Here is a 19,489-nt window from a genome sequence, read left to right on the forward strand (position 1 = left end):
ACCACTAACAACTCTACCACAAATTATGACATTACTGACTGCCTTTGGGAAAATATCAGGTTATAAAATAAATATGCAAAAAAGTGAGCTTATGCCCATTAATAATGCTGGCAGAAAGATTATTTTTACCTCACTACCATTTAAAATAACTAAAGACAAATTCAAATATTTAGGTATATGGATCACTAATAAATACAAACAATTGTACAAAGTTAATTTCCCTCCACTGATAGATTCCATAAAAAAAGACCTTGAACGTTGGAATCCGTTACCATTGTCACTGGGAGGTAGAATAAACACTATAAAAATGAATATATTACCCAGATGTTTATATCTTTTTCAGTGCATACCCGTATTCTTAACAAAATCATTTTTCTTACTTTTAGATAAATTAATATCATCTTTTATATGGAATGGAAAAAATGCACGTATCCGTAAAAATATTTTACAACGACACCGAGACCATGGAGGATTGTCATTACCCAACATTCAGCAGTATTACTGGGCAGCTAATATTCGAGCAATGCTATACTGGTCAAATCCATCATATGACAGTGGCCCTAATTGGTTATCTTTAGAAAACACATCAAATTTCTCAACCTCTCTCCATGCTCTGCTATGCTCAAATTTTCCGACACCTGAACCTTTATCTAAATACTCTTTAAACCCAGTTGTCAAACACTCACTCAAAATATGGGCACAATTTAGAAGAAGTTTTGCACTTAAAGGACTATCAGCCTATACCCCCATAGCAAGAAATCATATGTTCACCCCCTCTACTATAGACAAAACTTTTGACATCTGGTCTATGAAAGGTCTTAAGATATTAAAAGATATGTTTATTGATGGGCAATTTGCTTCATTCCAACAAGTAAAAGTTAAGTTTCAAATTCCAAATTCCCACCTCTTTAGATACCTCCAGCTGCGAAGTTTTGTGTCCTCCTCAATGAGTCACTATCCATCACTGCCTCCCCCCTCCCTGCTTGACTCTATTATGGAGCTAAGCCCATACTCAAAAGGACTTATTGGCAAAATATATTCTATAATTAATTCCCACAATCTGGAACCCCTAGTAAAATTAAAAAGAAAATGGGAGGTGGAGCTAGAGATAGAACTATCAGAAGAAAAGTGGCAATCCGTTTTAGACAATATCCACTCATCTTCAATTTGTTTAAAACATAGAGTTATACAATTTAAAGTAGTACATAGATTACATTGGTCCAAAGTGAAACTAGCCAAATTTAAACCAAATATAGACCCTAACTGTGACCGGTGTAACATTGAGCCTGCTACTTTATCTCATATGTTTTGGGCTTGTTCAAAATTAAAGAAATTCTGGCAGCTAATATTTAAATTCCTCTCGGACGCATTAAATACCCATGTAGAACCTGAGGCCATAATTTCAATTTTTGGAATCACACCACAGTCCTTATGTTTTAAAAAAAGCAAGATAAATGTGATTGCCTTTGCTACGCTTTTAGCTAGAAGATTAATATTGCTGAAATGGAAGGAAAAACTTCCTCCAACCTTTAAGCAATGGCTTATGGAACTTCTACACCACCTGACCTTAGAAAAAATACGATACACTTTAAGAGGCTGTACTGATATGTTTTTTCTCACCTGGAAACCTGTTTTAGATCACGTAAAAAAGATGGACCCCTCAGTCATTTTAGAAGAGTAGAACCTTTCCTTGTTTGTTTGTTGTTGTTTTTTTTGTTTTTTTTCTCTTCAATTTTTTGTATTTTCTTTTTTCTCCCCTTATTTATGAGAGTAACATATGCTTTACTTATTATTACTATTTATTTGTATTTTTTCTTAATATTATTTATATTTTTTTCTAGAACCTAAATGTATGTGCGGCAGGTTTTGTTTGTTTGTTGTGTAAAAAAAAAAAAATTTGAAAAGCTATTTTGTAATGTATGTTTCATATCTAATATGTTCAATAAAAATACTTTTGGAAAAAAAAAAATAGAAGTTTTAGTAAATTGAAACTCTGTCAGTCCAGTTTTTAGAGTTGAAGTTCACTTCAGTGTGGTTTAATTTTCACTGCTGAAAGTCTGAAGCGCAAATCCAAACTAATCAAGCCAGTGGCGACATTAGAGAACCTTCCTTTTTTAACCATACATCCAGTCGGTTCTACAATACTTTATGAGATTATATTTAGTTCTGGTTATTTGAAATAGAATTCTCTAAATCTTGATGATTTTACCGTTATTGTTAGTGATGGATATTATGCACACTTTTTGCAACCGAGGGATTCTCAGTTTTTCTCCCACAAAATTTATTTTTAATTTTAGTAACACCAGTAACACTATGTTCTTTATAAACTCATTTTTGTTTTACTTTTTAAGTAAAAGTGTTTTTGAGGGTTTTGACATTGTTTTAATTGGATTCTGTAGGAATAATTTTGTGGCAAGTTTGTTTCTTAAGTGTAATGAAGTATAAAAGTCATGTCAGTTTTGCTGAGAGCTGCATGAAATCTCTCCTTTAATTCATCCTCAGTGTGTCCTGATGTGTTAGTGATTTTATTCAGCATATATCTGGGGACTTGATTTTCTGCTGGTACCAGAATAGAGTCGGGCCTGTATAAGAAGTCTGATATGTGCAGTCAATGGTTACAGTATCACCTTCAAAAGCAGATTGAGTTTTTGTGTGCTGATCAACTTTGTCCTGAGAATCACATCCTGAAATAGAATCACAACTAAATTAATAATTACGCACAATACACACATAAATAGATTTAAAAATGACCATTATTTGATATTTAATAGTGCCACTCACCCTTGATGTATATAATTATGATCAGAATGCCACTTTTCCAAAAAGCCATTATATCTATCTGAAATCCTCTGAAAGTGTTGAAGAATCTGCAGAGATGTTGTGCTCCTCTTCCTCTTTCTGCATCTGTTGAAGCAGCAGTCAATTCATATCACTTGCTCTGCTGCTGGGAGGAGCCTGAGCTGCACTCAAACTCAATATACACTAGTGTGTTTATAGTAATAGGCAAGTACTGTGGTCAGCATATGTACAGTCAAACAACACAGAAGTACTTGGAAGATAGTTTCTAGTTTAGATTAAACCACTGATGTTTATGGTAGAGATTAAAATCACCATCTTGTGTTCAAAAATGAAAGTTGTAGGCAGCAATAACATTTTTTACCAAAAGGGGGTGTGACAATATAGAAACTTTCTGTACTGCCCCTACTTTGTGTTTACTTTCTTTGTCACTGCCTTCAATGAGTTTATCCCCATTGGATGCTACGACCAATTACGATGATGTTAAATTATATAAAAGGTTTTGTTTTGTTTTTTTTCTTCTGGAGAAGAGTTCTGACCTCCAGTGTGGGAGTAGTGTTCACTTGTGTGGTGTGGCTGTGCCTGGGTCTGAGGAAGCTGAGGAAGAGATGCGGCGATGCTCATGTTTATACTGAGATGTCTTTTATAGCCACCGTAATATGTTACCTGGTAATTGCTGACTTGTGCCAGTTTTTCCATATCGTCGTGTTGCAAAGTTACCTGTGTCTGTGCGTTAGGACAGTTTTCCTCATCACTCATATACATACATTCTCCACCCAACTTCCCTTTATTTCATTTAATTAGATATAATTAGAGAAAATTGAAAAGTTTTGTTTATTTATTTCTTGGTGTATTTGTTGTTGTTGTTTGAGGGGAATCTTGTTTTGGGTTACTTAAAATGATTATAGGATATTGACTTTATATATTTATTTTTTGTTGTTGCTTGTAGTTGAACTTGCCATTTAAATTAGTTTATTAAATCTCTCTAAGTCGAATCCGATTTTCTTGTTCTTCTTTCATATGGTTCTATGTTACTGTATGTAACGGATGGTCTTGTATAAGTTTTGTTTTCGCTGTTCTGGGTAATTAATTATACAGTTGAGATTTATTTTTGTCAAGGTCTAAAACTTGTCTGGCACCCGAAGTCCTGTGTAACACTTGTTAATATATATGGCTGATTCCAGCGTTATGGACGTGACATTTGCAGTAAAAAAAATGAAAGGTACACTGTAAACGATTTCTGTTGTTTTCACAGTATTATACTGCATTTCTCAACAGTTTTTTACTGTATAAGCTGTGCACAGTGTGTTACTGTATATATTGTTGTTTTCACAGTATAATAATGTATTTTCGACTTTTCTATACTGTGAACATGGTTAACAGTATGTTACTGTAGATTTTATAATGAATTTTGGGGAAAAATCTGTTACTGTGTATCTAAATACAGTACTGCAAATGACCAAGAACAACTCCACACACACTATATATATTATGATTATTATGTTTATTTATTTTTAGACAAATTATTTTGTGAAGTAAATAACCTAACCAGTTTCTTCAGACTGTTCAGTGCATTAAACTGTCCCCTGGTTTTCCATTTTTGGGTGCACTTTATAAGGCAACATGGAAATATTAAATAATATTTAATAAACATAACTTTGTGCTAAACCAAAACGTAAATTGGAACAAAAATAAATTGATTCACGTAACCAAAGACTGTTAAACACACAAAATGATTTTAAAGTCAGCTTAAATGTCAGAGTGACCAACCTGCTTTAGACGGATTCAAGATTATTGGGCACCCATGGGCCACCGTAGAGGTCACATATCTCCGCATTTTCAAAACAACATTTTAAAATACACACTACCTTAAAAAATAAACCACAGAATTGAGTTTAAAACAACTACATTCTCGCATGAAAAACGGTTAAAACTTTATTTCATAACACATTTATTATCTAGTCATCGAAGACAGGGCATGTCTCAATAATGTCTAGGCCGATTAAAGCATGAGGTTTGCCGGATACATGAGTGATGGAGCGCCGTCATCCCCTGGAGGTCAGAATCTCCCCTATCGGCAAAGCACACTTAAAATTAAACATGATATCTAAAAACAAACCACAGATTTGAGTTTGGAAGAGCTACATTCTCGCATGAAAAACTGTTAAAACTTCATTTCGTGACATATTAAACGCAATATTTATGATTTATTTATGATCTGGCTTTTCTCATACGACATTATATTTGCTTGTTGGTGTGAAATGAACTCTGGGAGAAAAAAAATATTAATTCTCAAAACACTTCAAGCGAACCTTATTGTTAAAGTCAGATATATGTAATATTTTCGCTGGTAAAGTGAGAAGAAAAAAACAATATTACTATTTTATCAATGTCACGTTTGCACTGGTTCGGTTCAGCACACAAACGACACCGAATCGGATTGAACCGTTTGCTCGGGAATTATTTTATCACACGTGTTCACAAGCACATTCAGCAATATGTGTATAAATGTGTGTGGCCGAGCAGTTTAACTAAATAGTAATTATTCATTGTTGTGTCTTACAATAATATACAAAAAGGAATCGGTTTTAGGCGGATTCGACTCTTTACTGTTCTAAGGAGCCGATTCATAAAGCCGAGCCGACTCGATTCGACCTTCACCAGGCAAGCAACGGCTCTTCTAATTTGAAATCCACCTGTCACCTTTTCTTCCAGTGAATTCATCCTCGGTAAGTGTTTAAAAGTCAAATTCTGTTAGTTAAAGGATTGTTTTGTGTATATTTACGTGTAGTGTGTGTGTAATTTAAAATAATTAACCAAGTTACTTTAGTTGTACTGTAAGTTAGGTACTTATGTCACGTTATTCGACGCCAGACCGTGTTTGTAGTGTTTGCGAGTTATTAGATAAGGTAATTACAGTGAGTTTATCTTGAGTGAGTTTTTGACCATAGTAACGTTAAGTTACCTGAAAAAAACGTAACTTTTACTTGGGGTTAACTGCATTAATGAATTCTCTATTTCAGCACAACACTGAGATGAAGGCAAAGTCACCATGAAAAGTTAAACGTTTAACGTTAAGGTGAGCTCTGGTCTTCATGTGGTCATTATGACCAAGTTATCATTATGGTTAAATTTGTAAACTGTAAGTTAGTTATTCAAACTAAACTCACAATGAAACAAGTCTAACTGTTTTATTAAATTGAGCTGATAATAAAATTCAGTTGATGTCTTTTAAGCTAACATTAATATTAACATAATTCATATTAATTGTCTATTTCTCACTGGTTAATGAGCTTATTGTATAACGTTATTGTGTCATTAATTGTACATTTTATTTTTGGTGTTCAGGTGTAGGGAATGATTTGTATACAAATTTATTTGAACCCCATACAGATTTGTATGGTTGTACCATAGATTTAGATTATTAAATGTTAAGTCTTATTTTACTCTTATTATATTTATCTTTTTTGCACCTTTAGCAATTGATGCTGAAAAACTGATGCTACCAATCACTCCTCACTTGATTATTCAAGGTAATGTTGATGTCTTCCTTATTTTTATTAGATTTTGAAATGTCAAGTTGTTCACAGATTTGTTGTGAGGAGTTTCATGTACAACCTCTCTTTCTTCTTCTTCCAGTAGCGACGCAGTGGCACAGTAGGTAGTGCTGTCACCTCACAGCAAGAAGGTTGCTGGTTCGAGCCTCGGCTGGGTCAGTTGGCTGAATACAATGGCATAATGATTCTGCTTGCTCACAGGAGGTACTTGATTTAGTTTTCCTCAAGCGATACATCAGTTTTTATGAGTAATGCGTGACACTTGAATTGAAGGGACAGTTCACCCAAAAATGAAAATAATAGCATCTTTGGCATCCTCCACTTGTTTCAAAATAGTTAGATTTTTTTTTCTTTTTTGTTCCATTGAACACAAACTCATATATTTTTTTAAAGAAATTTGGTTCAAATATGGATGTCAATAGTTTCTGGTTTCTAACATTCTTCAAAATATCTGCTTTAGTGTTCAACAGAAATTTAAATGGATTTAAAACACATGGAGTAATGGTGGCAGAATAGTAAACTATCCTTTTAAATATTTTATTCTGAGTGTTACGACTTCTAAGTTTTGGTATCTAGGGTTTAAAAGGTAACATTTAAGGTGATAATATTTTGTGGTCAGTTGGTGGCAAAATATCAACACGACAACCAAAACTGCAAAAATAAGTGAATTTATTTACAATAGTGAAAGGAAGTCAAAAAGCAATAAAGTATTATTTACAAGATCTCACAACATACAATAAATAAATCAATATAGATTAAAGATGGTGGGGGAAACGAGAGTTAAGTGGCGCCAAACAAATGAAAGAAATATAACAAAAACCCCAATTCTAACTAATAATTACCCTCTAAACTGTCTAATACAAAATAAACAAACAAAACTTCAGCGTTATCACGCTATACCTAATCTACTCTTCTAACCAAATATACGGAGAAAACTTACAGCGGGTGGCGCTCACTTCTAAACTAGAGTGTTTAGACAGTGGAGTTATCTGCGTGATGCAATATGTATGTCACGTGACATCTAAACTCCTCGAATCCAAGGGTAAGGCTGAAGACAGACGTCAGGGGATTGTCACATATACACATCCAAGACGGTAACAGCAATCAACACAAGAACAAGACCAAAATCAAAACTAAGTTCACGTCAACATCACAGCACATAACAACAAGCCAAAAACACACACAAAGGCAAGCAAAGACCGCAAGCAAGGCAGAGCAAAAGCAGAACGAGCTTCCCCGCTCGCATCCCTTTTAAACTTTGAGCTCCTGTGCTGATTGGTTGTGAAGGTGATGACGTCACAAGGTGTAATTGAGATTGACGTCTTCACAGACGAATGGGATACTGGAATGGGCGAACCTGAGAACTGACAGAGAGAGGAGGAGGGAGCAAGCGAGCGAGCAAGAGAGGGAGAGAAAAAGAGCGCACACACACAAGCAAAACAAACAGGCATATACATATGACTGTAACACTGAGACTTATTTATATGTGTCTTGTCTTTTGCCATATTGTCTTTCTAGCTCAGATTGTGATGGACCTGGAATGTGACACCAGTTACTCTTAAGTCAAGAACCAAATAAAGCACAGATGTGGAGGGATCTGCAACTAAACTAACTGGAGGAAAGGAACCTTTAGGTAAAAACACCTGCTTTATTTAGATCTGAAGTATTTTATTTGGCATAGAGTATTATTTTTTTATTCTTATTCTAATTTTATGTTATGTATATACTGAATATAAGTCATTTAAATTTCACAAATGATTGAATATAAAATATCATCTTAATGTCCTATTTTTTATTGTCTTAAACATTGGTGCTCAACCCTGTTCCTGGAGATAGACCTTTCTGCAGAGTTTAGCTCCAACCCTGATCAAACGCAACTAAACAAACTAAATAGTATCTGAAGGAGCACTTGGTAAATAAAGACAGGTGTTCTTGACCAAGGTTGCAGGTAAGCTCTGCGGAAAGGTAGATCTCCAGGAACAGGGTTGAGCACCCCTGATCTAAATGCTCAAAAATGCTGTTTCAGAGGTGAGGTTGGATGTAGTTCAGAAATAGATTCATTAGGATCAATGCTTAAAGTAAATGTTTACTTCTCTCTGTAGACCAAACATGCTTAGTATCCCACACATTTTAATGAATTATTTATTTTGGTTACTTTTACATCTATATATGGGTAAGCAAGTATTTAATAAATAAAATTATTTTAAACCACTTAACCAAATGACTCTATTACCCTAGCTTCTGGGAAAAAAACATGTAAAATAACAGATTTTTTTTTTTTTACAGTGTGGGTGAACATACTACCTTGATGTCCAAAAAGACTGCACAAGAGCTCATTTGATGGCACATACTCTGTCCTGTCTACATCTCTGACGAAGTGCTTCGACATCAGTGAGTAATAAATCTTCATATTATCATGCATTCAGGATTTCTGTAAGCCTATCTTTAATGTTAGTTTGTAATCAGCAGTGACTGTTTTAAAATTTGGTATTTAAATTATTCTTAACGTTTTACTGATGCTGTGCACAGTAACGTTATGATGATTTAATTTGAGGAAATGTCACTGGAGAGGTGTAATAATATTTATTTGTCTCACTGACATGCCATCACTGCATTGAAATACAGTAATACGAATTGACCGCAAAATATTATCACAAACATTTCATGTAATAGACTGCTTGACTACTCTTCATTTCTTTGCTCAACTTTAACACATTTGATCGTGTCGCTGCACCTCTCGGCAGATTTTGCCAAAAATGAATGCTTAGTGATTACTTTGTTTTATGCGAACCAAATGTCAGTAACTCATCATTAGCATTTTTTTTTTTTTTTAATCACCCATGGCTTTCATGTTCTCTAACGTAATCTTGTCTGTAAGTTAGAAGTAGATTTTCACATGTTAAAAGCCTAAAAGTACTTGATTAACATTAGTCACGTTAAATTAATTATTTTATTTATTTATTTATTTTTAATATGTAGCCTCTTAAGGTCAGAATTAACTGTGTTTACCCCTCTTAAATTCGTGGAAGCGCTAGTGTGGTCATGGAATCAGATATTCAAGCTATACAGAGTCAGACATTAAGTTAAGATGAGACTTTATTTTTTACATACCTGTGTGGACACTTGACTAGTGTTGACTTGACTGATCTTTTCCCCATTAACGTTAGTGTAATTGTAAATAGACAACAATCTGTATTTTGCCAACAAAAACGATAAAAAACAGTGTTTTATATATATAAAACAGCAGTGCGGTGTTTGGTTTCTGAATGAATGAAATAATTTGAGGCATGATTAGTTTTTACTCCAGTGATTGATTTTGCTTGTCGTTTTTGCAGGATCATCAGAAGTGCTCCTGCCCTTTTTCACTGTCCCTTTTCCACAACATCATTTGGCCTTCATCATTTCGTGTCTTGTAGCAGTATTTTCATCTGTTTTTAAAATTGTAATACTTTTTGATGCATTAATTGTTGACTGGTTTTACTGATCAGTTTTTCATTAGTGTTCTGTTGCTGTGTTATATTGAATAATTGCTACTGTTTCAGTAGGGTTTACACAATAAACTTTTATTGTGAAGTTAAAGTTTCAGATTCTTTATTTTTCTTGTATTTCTTGAACAGTTAAAATAACATTTGTGCAATTTTTGAACTTTTTTTGCTCATTATAAAGTAGCACTGTTAAATACAATAAAATAACATTTAATAACTGTAAAATACTATACAGTAATAATGAAAGTAACGTTAAAATATCGTAGTTCTGCATGGTAAAAATGTACAGTAAAATACTGTTTTCAGTTTTGCAGTATGTGTATTACTACTGTAATTGGTGTTACAGTATAAAAAGAAAACAGTAAAATGATGTATTACATTTTACAGTAAATCTAATACTAAAGTAATTAGTATTACAGTAATGTTACTGTTTTATGAAATACAGCAGCTACTGGATAATTGTTGCCAGTAACTTACTGTTAATTTAACAAGAAATCGTTTACAGTGTATATTCTCAGAGAAGGTATATGTTAACAGTATATTGAAATATATGTTTATATTTTTCTTACCCCTTAACCATGGAGTTCAGGCATCAAAAAAATATCAGTCTATGCAGGTGTTTTATATTTAAAATGACGGCAAAATGAATGCGTTACGGACGTGACAAAAAAAAAGACATGAGTTTTGTGAGTTGACATACTTTGTGAAAATTCTGTGAATGAAAATGCAGAAGCCAAAAAAATATATAACAGTCAAAAGGATAAGGGTTGGCTCTGCATGGGACATATATAATTAATTTTATTTAGTTTTTCATTTTTGCATTAATGAGGAAAAACTATCGTTACGGACGTGACTTGTCTTCGTTACGGACGTGACTGCTCTGAAATTGACAGTTGACACATTATGAAAATCAGATAAATGCTTTCAAAACTTGACCAAAGACCTATTTGTGGATATATGTTGGGTGTGTAAACCAATAAACTTTAACCTCTGAGACATCTGAATGGTAAGGTTGCACAATTAATCAAACTTAAATAGATAGCACCTTGTTATATTTAATTCGTATTATGGCATGTGTGTTGTTAAAGGTTAACGCACGTTCGAATGTTCAAAACTCAATTCGGTAACAATGTTGCATGCTAACTTGGTGCTTTTATACTCTGAATAATATAGAATTGATAAAAAACATAATCAGCTATAATGGGCCTATGTTTAGCAGGCTCCTAAAGTTCGTGTTTCCAGACAAACTTGAATTAAATCATTGCCCGACTGTTGCGCAAGACCTTGTCTACATGGAGAATATTTAAAATCTAGTTTTGTCACAGATATGGCAATATTATATTTGACAAAGTTTATTTTAGTGTATTCTAGTTAATGTGTTAGTTGATGGAATAAATAATTTAATTTCTCCACTCGCGCTTGCTTTTTTTTTCTCGTCGGCAGTCACTTCAGGACAGGTTGCAAAAAGTACGCACCAGGGTGAGAGAGAAAACTTTAAAACTTAAGAAAGGTTTTGTGTTGGCTATGTTAAACAAGCATAGAAAAATAGTCATTGGTTGTAGGCATGTACGATGGATGACTATAATGTTTATATTTTTAGGCTATAGTTCATAACCGATTGTGTAAAATATTGAATTAAATATTTACAGCTGCAGGTCCTATCGATTTTCTAACAAATATAATACTCATATTATGTAGTTAAAGCTTAGATCAATATCAAGATTTTATTCTTATTTTATTCTTATTCCTATTAAAATAATTTTAATAAGCACTCAAGCGCATTTGCCGGGTGCTGGAAATCTTTGAAAATGTTTCAATTTTAATGTAGGCTATAGCCAATTTTCAAGCTTTGAAAGTAATTAAATAACTATTTATAAAGATAAATTATCAAAGCGACACAATTCATTTCCAAGCCCTTTATCCAAAATCTAAGCAATGAAATAAAAAACATATTTATGCTCTGCATGAAATGAAAACTCCGCTGTGGCCTGACCCGCGGCGTGCGCATTTTGAGCAGTGGGAAAAGACCAAATGCATGGAGGTTATTGATTATGCGCCTTGCGCGCCTCGCGTTTTGTCATTGTGCGCTTTGTGCGCTCCAGAAGAAAAGCATGTTACCTCAGTGGCGTCTTTCATTCTTCAATCAAACGAAAGCAGAGGCGGGGTTTCCTTGGAGGTGACAGCAGTGTCAAGATGACTACGGCGAACTTTTTAATGACGGAGAGACTTGTGGTCGCTGTTTTAAGTCATCCAAAGTTGTATGACTTTACAAATCTTGAATTTCATAATGTTATTTAAAAAAATTAATTATGAAAACATTGACAGCAACACTCGCGCACAATAGACCAGCTGATTCAGTTGTTATCTATAGTGACATTCAAAAGAGTGCCGTGCTCCTTTTCTTCTTGTCAACATGCATTGCGGAGCGCCTCACGTCTCTGGAATGAAGAAGCGCGTTCGTTGTGATCGGCTTTTATGAGCAACACATATTTGTTAACTCGCATGACAGTAACACGTGCAAACACACGTGCTTACAGATGTTTTTTGCCAAAAAAGCAAAATGAAAGAAGGATATACTGGCCACAATTTGACACAGGAGTTGACGAACCAGCGCTGGTCCTGGTCGTCTGTGCTGCCTGGAGCCGCGTCATAAACTCAACTAGGCATATTCATAATTTAGTGCAGACTACAGTCAACAAACCACCCTTTTTTCCATTTGGAAAATAACAGTTATTAATAGTTCTTATATACATTTTAAATAGCCTGATCTACAAATCAAACAAAGACAAATATTTTATAACTTCGCACCAAACTGATGCTTTCATTTTACAGCTTATAAAACATGTATGCAAATTAATGCAGTATCACATGTAAATAACAAAATTGTTATATGCTTAGCCTATACTTTACAAAATGTATAGGTTCAAAGCCTTATGGTTCATTGTCATTATCTTTCACTATAGGCAGCGCGTGCGCACATGAACCGCAAGTAAGACGGAGGAAATAGGTTAAGTCATTATGGCCAATTATGGCAATATGTAAAATGTTGTTTTCTTATTAAACATTTATTTCTGAAATGTTACTAAAGGGGTTTATAGTTAAATGAAATGTTCAGTTCTTGATATAACATATGGATGTTATGTAATGTAAGTCAGTAATTGTAATGCAGCATCATAATGAACAAATATGCGCTAGTCATTGGCTTATATTAATAAGGAGTTCAAAAATGGTCACGTCCGTAACGCAAAATTGTGGTTGTTTAGAGCAAAGACCTGAGATGAGTTGGCGGTCATAATTAGTATGCACATATTTTGGCTTTGTATACAAAGTTTCATTTTATTTGTTATAATATTTATTCCACAATATAAACTTTTTCATTAAATCGTTACGGACGTGACACGTGACCGAAGCTGCGTGATGTCTTAAATATGTAGCTCATAAATCAAAAGGGCAATAATGTTATGAAAAAGTAAGGATAATTATTTATACTACAGACTCCAATCCTTCTGCAGAATGATTACTGTTAACATAAAGCATGGAAAAGGTGAGTCTTTAACCCCTTTTTTGAAAGCACGAAAAGTGGTTGGATGATAATGAAAATTAGCATTGGCACAATCCTCATATTTCATGGATAAACAAAACAATTTCCTTAAATTCAACAAGAGCACATCATAACAATAAAATATATACCTTAATAAGCAAATTGAAATAGGTTTTGCTATTTTGGTCAAAAGTAAATTTTTTCATGATAAGGTTGACATTTTCATGGAATTGCTCATATATATTATATATATATTTATATACTGTATGTATTTTTTGTGCCCGAGGTTGACTACGTTAGAGGGAGATATTACCAGACGCGCTAGTGGAACAGTGCCAATGTGGTCCAGGGGTCAGCGCGCTGCATTACGATTCTGCTGACCCGGGTTCAATTCTAATCTGACATGTTATTTATTTAATTATTTTTTTGTGTGTGTGACCACCGTTACAGTGGCAACAACCAGCCATGAAATATATACCACTGAATAATTCTTCAAAAATGACACATCTAGCAGAAAAAGATGAAGTTTTATGAGTGAATAACGGAATCATTTATTGAAAAGAGACTAAAAATAAATATGGGTTGTACAAATAATAATGCTAGATTTAGACATTTAGCGTTATCAGCAACAGTAGTAGTAACAGTGAATTTTTCACAGAACTGAATATTTTATAATACATTTTTATTCAGCTGATTATTTTTTCATTTTATTTTGTGAAACTAAATGTTTCTTGCAGTGCTGTTTTTGTAATAAATGGAAAGCAAATTATTTTATTTTATTTTATTATATCTCCTCCTCTTTATAGCTGATCTGAAAAATGGTCCGATCCATGACTCAGAAACCATAATGTGATCCGATCCCTGAGATTTGTGATCCGTTACACCACTACACAAAATAGCTTGGTGGGTGTTACGTGTTTATGATGTTAAAGTGGGATGCTGTAACATTTAAGTGAGACAGGTGTAATGTGTCCGACAGATCAAGAACAAGGCAAGAATCAGTTACTCTTATTTAAGCTTTTTGCTCAATAATTGAAACATGTAACAATAATAAATGGGGGAAAAAAAGAAATAAACATTTATAATTATTATCTTTAAACAAAAACAACGAGTGTAAGCCAAATCAAAGAAATTAACAAAACAATCCTTAAATCTAAAGTCTAAACTAGGCGTCAAAAAGAAACACAAAATAAAAACCGAGATCTTCAGTGTATACGACACTCGAACTAAACTAATTACACTAAATAACTCAAAATACACAGGTGGCAAAACACTCAAAATAATCTAACAAAACATCAATCTAAACTAAAACAAACCAAACCGCATAAGTCCGTCAAAGCTTAGTTTAGAATCGCACAACAACCATCATATTATGTTACTTAAAGCCAACAAGTTCAAGTTCAACAAGCAAACTCGAATTACCACAGTAACTGAGATAAATCCCTAAATAGACAAAGCATTTTCACAAACAAATTGCGTGGAGCACAAAGGGTACGCCGAGGCAGAGCGCACACCACACACTGGTCTGTCAGGGCTTTAAATCCTTGCGGCTTGTCCTGGGATTGGTGGAACCGGAGAGCGTCATAATGATGATGGACAGAATAATAAACCAATAAGAAACCTAAGGGTTGAGCAAACGGAGAGGAGGGTGAAAAAAAAGACAGAAAGAAAACATAAATCATAACAGTGGGTAAAATGACATTTTCCAAACAGCAGCGTTGACCAGGAGTGTCATTTATGAAGTGAAACCTTCCTAAAATTGAACATGCAGCTGAATAGATTTACTTTTATGTATTTATGAATTATTGTAGCTCAAATGATGACTTAAAGTGGCTCAAATAAGTCAGTATTTAAGTTAAATAATGTTTACTTACAGCTGCCCTCATTCTACTGTTGAGTTTGCTTTTTTTAGATCACAACCTTTGCGTGGAAAATGGTGTACACACATTTTCACCCTCATTTTGTGCATTTTCCAACTTTATAAATGACACTCTGAAATGGCCCAATTCTAAAGAAAGTTATAGTTTGACACAAATTACAGACACTTTGGGTAAAAGCATCTTCCGATTGAACAAAAGTAAAATTAATGCAATAGTAAAGCCTGTGGATTCAAAGATTGCAAATATAAGATTCTCAGCACTCTGGTCTTCCTCTACTGACCTTTATTAATTATTGTATGATGAAAAGCACTTAAAACAAGAATGGTTTGTGTAAAAAATGGCTCACATAAGGTGATATTTAAGCACATTCTGTATCCCTTTTTACAGGGCTGATTCAGAGAAAACTATTTGATCAACACTGCTCAGAGACTCACAGTGTTATTGTGTGAGTGTTGAGTGTGTTTGAGTCACTGTGGGCTTCAAAGCACAGTAATACACAGCAGAGTCTGACACTCGCAGATCCTGGATCAGCAGAGGAACTGTTCTTAATGTTGAATTCAGTTTTGCTGTAAATCTCTTGTTAAACTCAGGCTCAATAGTTCCTTCACTAAATGGAATTTTATTCAGGATGAATGTTGGGGATCTGTTTGACAGCTGTTTGTACCAGAAGAGAAAAATGTTTCCATCTGAAGCTGTAGTAGTGTAATTACACATTAAACTGACTTGATCTCCTTCATTTTCAGTCATTTCTCCTGAAGGCTGTTGAACTTTGTCTTGCCCCCTGCACACTGCAAATAAATATTCAACTATTACTTTGGACACAAATAAAGTAACTCACAGATAAACAAGAGATTGTAAATGATGATCTTTCTTACCAAAGTCCTGTGCTGTGAAGAAAAGAATAATAATGACCAGTGTTGTCATTGCTGAGATCTGTCTTTACTGTAGCTCACTGTTTCATCTCATCTGCTGTCTTCATGTTGGTCTCTGCTTCAGACTGTTTATTGCTCTTTTGAGAGATGCTGCCCTCCTGTGGTACATTTCTATAGTTCAGCCATTCATTTGGAACAGATCAACATTAAATCATTCAACATAGCCACGTACACACACACACACACACACACACACACACACACACACACACACACACACACACACACACACACACATAATACGTTTCAAGAACGTCAACCACATTTAAATAGATTTGAATTCTGATGTGAATAAGTGAATTCTCTTTATTATTGTTCAGTGTGTGTAATGGAACATGGTTTATTGCTGAAACTGGATGATTGGCACAGTTGTAACAATAGTAACTTTAGGCAGTTAGCTACATGCTACACCCTTAAAATAAAGATTCTTTATTGGCATTGATGTCCCTTCTAGAACCTTTAAATTCCACAGAAAATTCTTTACAATACATTTCTGTAGGTTGTTTCAATGTCATTTTTTTTTCAAAAGAACAAAAAGGCTTTTATTAATGTGCAAATATTCCTACTTGATCAGTTCATGTAGTTTTTGCATTGCTGCTTGACCAGTGTGTGTTCTGGACTAAAGGTAACATATAGTAGGTCCAAATAAGATTATAACTGTTTAACAATTTACAAACATATTAAAGCCTTTAAATCTAACAAATTCAAGCATGCTGATGTTTTGGGTTTTTGTTCAGTGTTTATGTGTTTCCTGTGACTGTGGGCTGCAGAGCACAGTAATACACAGCAGAGTCTGATACTGCAGCAGAGGAGAGCAGCAGATCCACACGCTTCAGTGCTTTTACAGCGTTTGAAACCAGACGAAGATCAGGTTTAGAGCTGTTTGAATATTCATTTAGAGAAAGTAAAAACTCTGGTTTTGCTCCTGGATACTGGCGATACCACTGGAGAGAGTTAACAGTGCCAGTACTGGTGCTGTAATTACAAGACAGAGTCACATTTTGACCTTCAGCTACATGTTTGTCTGTAGACAGGGGATGTATTTCATCTGCAATTGAAATTCCTGTGGGAAAAAAAAATCGGAAATAGAATAATAGAAATGCAAAGCCTCAAATATTTTTGCAGTATTTTAGTTGTTTTTTTTTCTTCTAATAATAAACATGGATTGACTGAATATCTCTTACCCATGTAAAGCTGTATTATAATGCAGGTGAAGAGAAACATGTTGTCTTCATAGAGTCAGTGATGCAGAAACAGTGTTTGACTGAACTCTTTCACTCTGAGCAGTGTGAATAAACTCCACCCACTGCTCCACTCAGTTCATTTTATAACAACAGGGAGAAAAACGTTGTGTATTGATCGTATTGATCACTGGTGCTGTAAGTGCAGCGAAGCTTATTAACTGAATCTTGAGTATTTCACTGTCAGAAGATATAAAAAAACAAATTCTTTCTGAGCCAGATGAACATTGATGTACATCGGGCAATGTTGGTGTGAAGTTTACCAGCACACAACAAATAACAGATTACGCATATTGTAATGTGTTTAGGTGGAAACAGAGGTGTGGATCCAAACTCAGCTTTATTTAAGAATCATCAGGCAGGCAAAGGTCAAAACGTCTGCAAAAAGGAGCATACAGTTAATCCAGAGAATGTTTGAAATAAACAGGCAAATGGTCTGGACAGGCAGCAAAACAACGTGAATAATAAACAAAGCAAGGGTTAAAAACATGGCAAGACAAGGCAAGAATAACACCTAGTAATGCTCACTTACAGTATACAAGACTCAGCCCAAAAGTGAGTGTGTGTTGTGTGTATATAGTTCATGTAATAAATTATGGATTTGCTGCTCAGTGTTTAGGCCCTCAAAAGTGACTAATAAACCACACTGAACTGAGCTGAACACTAAATACTAAACTACACTGTTTCTATGTGCTATGATCTTTCATGTGAAGCTGCTTTGACACAATCTACATTGTAAAAGCGCTATACAAATAAAGATGAATTGAACACATAATAATGAGGTTTAGCTGTGTGTGTATCCAGATTAGTGTCAGCTAGGGCAGGAGTTAATTGGTGGAATGACTTTTGGGAGTAGTATGCCAGCTGAATGTGAATGTTCTCCAGCAACCTGTAAGAGCAACACTGCTGGTGATTAGGGCTATAACGATACACCAAACCCACGATTCGGTTCGTATCACGATTTTTGACCCACGATTCGGTTCGTATCACGATTTTTTTTTCATGTGGGGTGGAAAAAAAAAAGATTTTTAAAACTATATTTTATTAAATAACATTTGAAAAATCTTTATAAACTAAACATCAAAGAACAATATTAACTATGCAAATTATTAACAATATTCAATTCAATTCAGCTTTATTTGTATAGCGCTTTTACAATGTAGATTGTGTCAAAGCAGCTTCACATAAATGGTCATAGTAACTGGAACAGTGTGGTTCAGGTTTTAGTGTTTAAGTTCAGTTCAGTTCAGTTTAGCTCTGTTCAGTGTGATTTAATCATTACTGAAAGTTCAAACACTGAAGAGCAAATTCATCGATGCGTAGCTCTACCAATCCTGAACCATGCGAGGCAGTGGCGACAGCGGAGAGGGAAAAAAAACTTCACCTGATGGGAGTGAAGAAAAAAAACCTTGAGAGAACCAGACTCAGTTGGGCACGACCATTTTAATTTCTCCGCTGGCCAAAAGTCTTGTGCAGAACTTCATTCGCCGTGGTTTATGCTGGAAGATGGCCTCAATGAAGACTCGTCTGTCCCTGGAGCGTCGCTGGAATCAGACAATATAAATAGCATATATAAAATAAATAAATAGCCAAAGCTATATCACTTCTGTTTTCTTTGTAACAAAATACTGTTGAAAAACCAAACAGAACTAAACTCCATTGTGTAGATGGTTCAAGCATGTTGAAAATTCTTTTTTAATCAAGTTCTCTTACATAGAAAAAGTAAATTAAATGGCTACTAGGGATGCTCATTTCGGTTAATTTTGCTAACCGACAACCGCCGCTCATTAATCGGTTATTAACGGTTAACTGGTCAGATTACTATTAATTTTATATTAAACAAATTGACATGTCTATTTTGTGTCTGACACATTAAATATTGCATTTTAAAATAGGCTACTGATTTATTTTTAAATGCTAGCATATTAATAACAGAACAACAGAGCATCTTCACGCACCTGCAGTGTAGCACAGAAGAGCAGAATAATCTAAATAAAATGAATAAAATAAATAGGACTGCCCTAAATCATTTTCACTTAAATAATCAATTTATTTTA

General features: G+C 34.4%; 2 long non-coding RNA genes across 6 annotated transcripts in view; both read left to right on the forward strand.

Annotated features, from left to right (window-relative positions):
* Window positions 1-19,489, forward strand: part of LOC141378436 (uncharacterized) — a 373,512-nt gene that overhangs the window by 263,736 nt on the left and 90,287 nt on the right. The gene's annotated exons all lie outside the window — the stretch shown is intronic.
* On the forward strand, window positions 5,561-9,931 carry LOC137488016 (uncharacterized). 2 transcript variants are annotated; one of them, XR_012393061.1, is made up of 6 exons: window positions 5,561-5,875; window positions 6,276-6,329; window positions 6,436-6,557; window positions 7,872-7,986; window positions 8,640-8,744; window positions 9,689-9,931. It is a non-coding gene; the product is annotated as an uncharacterized lncRNA (long non-coding RNA). The 2 variants fall into 2 exon arrangements; XR_011006881.2 differs by lacking the exons at window positions 5,561-5,875; window positions 6,276-6,329; window positions 6,436-6,557 and having other exon boundaries at window positions 7,407-7,986.

Source organism: Danio rerio, chromosome 2 (assembly GCF_049306965.1).
Source record: "Danio rerio strain Tuebingen ecotype United States chromosome 2, GRCz12tu, whole genome shotgun sequence".
NCBI classification, from domain to species: Eukaryota; Metazoa; Chordata; class Actinopteri; order Cypriniformes; family Danionidae; genus Danio; species Danio rerio.